The following is a 6,599-nucleotide window of genomic DNA, read 5'->3' as shown; positions in this document are numbered from 1 at the left end:
TCGCCCAGGTTGGTGAAAAGTTCCCTTTAAAGGATTTAGTCGCTTGAGGGAGATAAGGTCATATTGGGTTCGGCCGCCCGAAGTTTGGTCAAATCGTTGACATCCCAGCAGTTTGGGCGCCCGGGGTCTTTTGAACACCTGGGTTCGGTCGCCTGACCTCTCACATATTTTCAATTAAGTCCATTTTTTTTTTCAATTAATTTTCCTGATTATGTTTGTGCATTTGTTTAGGGACCTAAGGTATTTTCTAAGGCCTTTTTAAGTACGCCAAAAAACCTGATGTCGGTCGACCGAATCCCTAAGGTATCTACGGTCTTTGATCTCTAGTTCCTACATGCATGTCATGCATTAATTATTACAGACCGTTCCTATATTACTATTACAGACCCAAATTACACAAAATATAAATTACAATGAGTCTTTAGAGTCTTTAGTCTTCAAGTCTTCTCATGTGCCAGCATATGATCTGATAATATAAACCTGCACACAAACTTGACAGACATTAAATACTAAGGTATTTGTCATGATCAAAACAGGATGTTACCAATAGGGTCAACACCTTGTATTTATGTAATATTCTTCATTTTCTTCCCGTGTATTTGGTATTTTCCCTATATGTATTTCATCTCCCTGTATCCATTTCATTTTCCTAAATGAATTTGGTATTTCCCTATATTTCTTTCACCTCCTTGCAGTTTTTCATTTCCCTGTATGAATTTCCCTTTATTTCTTTCAGTTTGTAATCTCTTCCTACGTGTACATTTTTTGTGTTTTTCCTAATATGTATTTGCGAAGCAGTTTGCCAACTCCCTCTATAATCCCATTTAGGGCACGTGCCCCTTTAATTAGGTGCATTTTTCCATATCAAAGCTTCAAAATCAACTTTTATCTGATCATTCCTTAGATTTCAAGAATTGGTCTTAAGACAATCTTGCACTTAAGAGTAAGATTAAGTCGGTAATCAACTTTAGGGCTCCCAACCTTATATGGAATTGAATTAAAATTTCAACCAACCAATTTTGAGGGGGCAACTTAACAATTCCCAATCTTATTAAAATTTTCAATGGTATGATTTTAGAGTAACTCAGTTAGGTACACTTGGGAATATGATTTATTAAGACATTGCAATCTATAAGCTCGGGAATTTAGGAATAATTAGCCAATTAGCATATTCTCAAATCTCAAAATTTTGACTTTGGATTTTTTAAATAACCAGATAAAAATTAGGGTGTCTACAAGATTCACGATGCATGCATCATAAACATTATAAAATGTAATCAAAATCATTTATTTAAACATGTTATAGGATAATTAATGAACATGTATAAGAGGTGGATGAAGGCTCGGGGTAGGTTTCTACTAGAATATGTAAAAGAGGTTGATGATTTCATAGAGTTCGCGTGTCCTCATGCTGACATGTGGCTCACTTAGCCTAACCAGGTTGAACTCGGCTCAAACCGGTTGAACCAGTCTGATTTTTAAACTACTAGTTTTGTTTATTTTATTTTTATTTTGATGTTTAATTTATTTTAATTTTTGAAAATTGAAAAAAAATAATAAATCATGAAAAATCAAATAAAATAATAAAAAATCAGGAAAAATCAGGAAAATTATTTTAAAAAACAAGAAAAATAAATAAAAATTATCTAAGTTATTTCAACTCAAATAAAAAAAAATGGAAAATAAAAAGTACCAAAAAAATGAAGAAAAATCTTTAAATATCCTAGAAATTTTTAGAAAAAGTGTTGGAAGTTTTAGAAACTATTAGAAAAATCCTCTCGTTGTGAGGTCTTATTAGACATTTCTAAATGGTACTCTAGCTTTCATTTTCCTTTTAAATATTTCTTTATTTTTTTAATTATTTATTGATTTATTTTAAAGGAGTTAATTAAAGACCATTACATTTAATTTAGGGATAATTCATGATTAATTAGGTACCGTTCATAGAACGGCTGTGTAGGGATGCAGATACCTTCTCCTCACATAACTGAACTTTCGATCCCAATTTTAGTAAAAAGAGATTGAGACTACTCGTTATTTGACCTAAGTTTAGTCTAGAAGACCAATCAACATGTAGTAATTAGGTGATCTAACCGTACCTAGGTAAATAACAAGTTAGTGGTGACTCCTTTGAACTTTCAATATTTTTATTCCGAATCCTTCTTCGAGATGTTGTGACGTCAATATTGTTTGGTTGTTAAGGGAAAGAAGAAGGAAAAACAAAAGGATCCTAAAAAAATGTAATTTTTGTTTAGTATTAGGAGAAAAATTCATGGAAATGATATTTTTTATTAATGTTATTTAAATCAATTGTGAGTTTTTTACAAATTTCACTACTTAATTAAATCCTTGGCACATGCTAATAACAAAATGTAGATTTAACATTATAAAAAATCAATTATGAAAAAAAAAAACTAAATCATATGCGCATCATTAATTATAAATTTTCACAATTTTAATTAGAAAAGTATAGTTCAAAATAATTAAACGCATATAATAATTATTGATATTTTCACAATTTCATTAAAAATTATACTAAAAAATAAAATGCATTACACTAAATATTTAATCTTTTTAAATTTTCAATAAAAAAATTATGTGAATAGTTATTTGTAAAGTAATGGAATTTAATCATTATTCTACAATAAAAATTGTTTTCCTTTTCTTAGCAATTTCTAAGATCTAAGGGGAGTGTAAATGTAAGAGAACAAATTCCAATCCAAATTTAACTCTCAATTCTTGTTCAACTTGATGGAATGACATCTATTCCTTGTGGCAAGTACAATTTATTTATTTATTTTTAATCCCTTCTGAAAATGCTTTATTTAAACTTAACTCCATTTGAGAATGTTAAGTTTGATACTAGATTCGAAATCAATCGATCTTAATATTGTTGAACTCAAACTTGACTCAACTAAGAATTCTTAAGACTCAAGTATGCCTCAATTAAGTTTGGTTTTGATAGTAAATTAATATTAAATACATGCATAAAATATGTATAAATTCAAGTAGAATGGAGTCGAGTCAATTAAGTTATCGAAGTCAAGTCAAATCACAAAATAAGATTGGTTTGAGTAGATCGCAAATAGATTGGATTCATTTAGACCCTCGAATATGAGCATTGTACTATGTAATTATTAATTTTAATTAATTGAAATCTTAAAAAGTAAAATCCTTTAATTTAAAATTAATATCTAGTAATGGAGACAAGTTCCAACAGTATCTTGGCAGGCATACTCAAGTAAGAAAGAAGAATAGCAAAATGGCCAAAGTTGAGGTACCATACTACCATTCATCTTTAATTAGTGAAGAAAGTTCCTAATGCACAATAATGGACACCTCATTTTCGCACATGAGTGGTAGCTACTTGGCAATCAAATCAACTATAAAATATGGCTGCCACCACACGTAATCATAAGGAAAATCCTCAAGATTATCCCTTTAGAACACGTTGCATCCCCTCCACTACCAAAAGTTTAATATTCTTTTTTTTTTTTTTTTAATTTAAATGGTTATACTATATATAGCAACTAACTTTGAGCAAGTTAATAACCGTGGGAGAATAATTTGTTCTAACTTTCAAAGAAAATGGCTGGCTTGAGATTCAAGAGTGCGTGTGTCATCTTGCTCTTATATTTTGTCATAGAAATTGTCGAACCTCGGAAGGTGAATCGATTCATAGATCAGAGGAATGCGAAAGAAATACTTCGAGCATCGGTAGAAGATGCCAGAAAATCAAAGAATGAGTTTGTACAGCAAATTGAACGAACAGTTCCATCTGGACCAGATCAAAAGCATCACTGGCCTGACGATAAAAATGCATCTGATGATGGGCAAAATAAACAACCTAATGAATCACTACCGTTGGGAGCATACCCAAGGCATCATTTTTCTGAGACCATAAATGGCGACACCGCTAGGAAACATGTGCAACCTAATCTCTTGGTCGTATCGGTATCAAACTCAAAGCATCAACACTCTCACACTGAAATTGTCGATAACAATTGGCAGAACATGCAACCTGATCGACAAATTCCGTTTGTACTAGACCCAAAGCATCATCATTATGACATTGAAAATGTCAATAATGATGGTCAAAACATGCAACCTAATAGGCAAGTTCCATCTCGATGAGGCCCAAAGCATCATTCCTCTGAGACTGAAGATGACAACAATGGTGGTCAATACACAAAGCCTGATCGACAAGTCCCATCTGGAATAGACCCAAAGCATCATTCCTCTGAGACTGAAGATGACAACAATGGTGGTCAATACACAGAGCCTGATCGACAAGTCCCATCTGGACCAGACCCAAAGCATCATCACTCGAGCATTGAAAATGTTAGTAATAATGGGCAGAACAACCAACCTGATCGTGAAGTCCCATCTGGACCAGACCCAAAGCATCATCCCTCTCAGAATCTATAAATACTATACTATATATAAAAGAGCTAACTAATGCTCGTTATATGATTTACATGCCAAAACATTTGCATATGGTGCGTTTGTTAACCATATATGGCTTCAAAAATTGCATGTAAAATCCATCGTTTAGTAGTTCTATAAATAAAAACGCCTTAATTATATAGTGTTCGAGTGTGTGGCTCATATTGAGTGGAACACATGCACAGGGACATCATGCTTAGGAAAAACAAGGAAGTTGTGCTACAGGAAGAAAAAGTCAACGATTTTGTTCGGCGATGGTTTTGAATTTTAAATTGCCAAACCACGTTAATTCATGTGTCATTGTTCATTAGCTTTCCTTATTATCTATTTGATTGTGTTTTTCGTTTTGTTCATCATTAGTCCCTACATTACACGATCCGATCAATTTTTTCATTGCGCATTGATTTGCACAACAAATTGGTATTGGAGCTTACAATGGCTAGGATTTCTTTTGTGAAGTTCAACATTGTCAAGTTTGACGGATAGGGAAATTTTAGACTTTGGCAAAGGAGGGTTAAGGACTTGTTAGTTTAGCAGGGTATACGGAACGCATGGAGGACATGAGTTGGAATGAATTGGAAGTGAAATTTGTGGCAACTGTCAGGCCTTTTCTGGTTGATGATGTGATGTATCACGTCATAGATGAGGAATCTCCGACGGCCCTTTGGCTGAAACTAAACAGTCGACATATGTTCAAGTCATTGACAAACAAGTTGTATCTTAAGTAAAAAATGTATATGCTTAAGAAGTTGAAGGGTTTGGATATAAATCAATACATCAATGTGTTCATCAAATCATCAGTGATTTGAAGCGGGTTGATGTTAAGTTTGAAGATGAAAAAAGGTTTTGATACTACTAAATTACCTACCTACATCTCTTACGAATGAAAATTTGGTTACAACTCTGACATGAGGAAAAGAAAATGTTGGCCTAACAAGGCTCAATCTCATTTTGATAATGATAAACCAAGACATCTAATTGTGTTGTTAAGTGTGTATACATGTATTACAGTATAAAAGTACAATGAAAGATGGAAATTGTGAAAGCCATGAAGCACACAAGTAAATGAAGGATGGCCATTGAACAAAAGCTTGGATGAAGACCAAACTTAAGGATATGAAGACCAGATAGGTTATCAATGTGTATTGTACAATAGGAATTCATGTAAGTACATCTCATGCTGGTTTGTTATACAAAGCTTTTAGGATATTAATTTGGACCGTGGATACCTTTTCAAGTCTTAGAAAATATTTTTACAAAGTCCAAATGTTATTTCAAAAAATTAAAAAATATTTTTGGAATTTAAAATATAAAAGAATTTGAATTTCTGAACAAATTGGTTTGGCACCAGAGATCTTAGGCCTCTGAACTTAGGTTCAGTCGATTCAATTGCTACTACCATTATAAAGTTCTAGACACATTGAGTTCGCTTGATTGAACCTTAGGTTCAGTCGACCGAACGTGTTTGGATGACCAAACTAGAGTTTAATCGACTGAATGACTACTACCAGTTTTAAAATTCATATTTGAATTGGTTCAGGCGATCGAACTATCTGTTCATTCGACCGAAGTGTTGCGATAAGTTTCACAAACGGTAAGAAATTTTTTTCAATTTTCAAATATAATGTTACCAAAACACGCACAAATGGCTATATTTCAAACCTACTTATAAAGATCCAACCCTATTCATGTTTTACACACTGAACATAACGATTTTACACTAATCAATTGTGATTTGCGTCGTCCTTACTGAAAATCATTTCTGAGTTTTCTTTCAAGTTCAATAGCTTTTCAAAACCCAAAAACCTAGCCATACACTTTGAGCTTTGTATCAATATCATTTTGACAGTGCATTAGTTTTGATTTAGTACATCTACTATATTCAGAGAGCTTCTTTTTACACAAACTTTGCTGTTACAACTACTGTGTATTCTAATAGTTCTAGTATTAAATCGTTGAACAAGTGAAAGGGTATTTTCACTTGAGAGGTAACTCAACCTAACTAAAGGAGAGAGGTGACTCTGCCTAGTAAAAGAGTGGGGTTCTCAACCTAAACAAAGAAAAGAGGTAACTCGACCTACATAAAGGAGGACTTGTAAAAAACATCTGCGCCTACTAAAAGAGAGAGGTTTCTTCACCTCTTAAAGGAGGGA

The sequence above is a fragment of the Malania oleifera genome, chromosome 12, assembly GCF_029873635.1.
Source record: "Malania oleifera isolate guangnan ecotype guangnan chromosome 12, ASM2987363v1, whole genome shotgun sequence".
NCBI lineage: Eukaryota > Viridiplantae > Streptophyta > Magnoliopsida > Santalales > Ximeniaceae > Malania > Malania oleifera.
Note: the sequence above shows the minus strand (reverse complement) of the source record.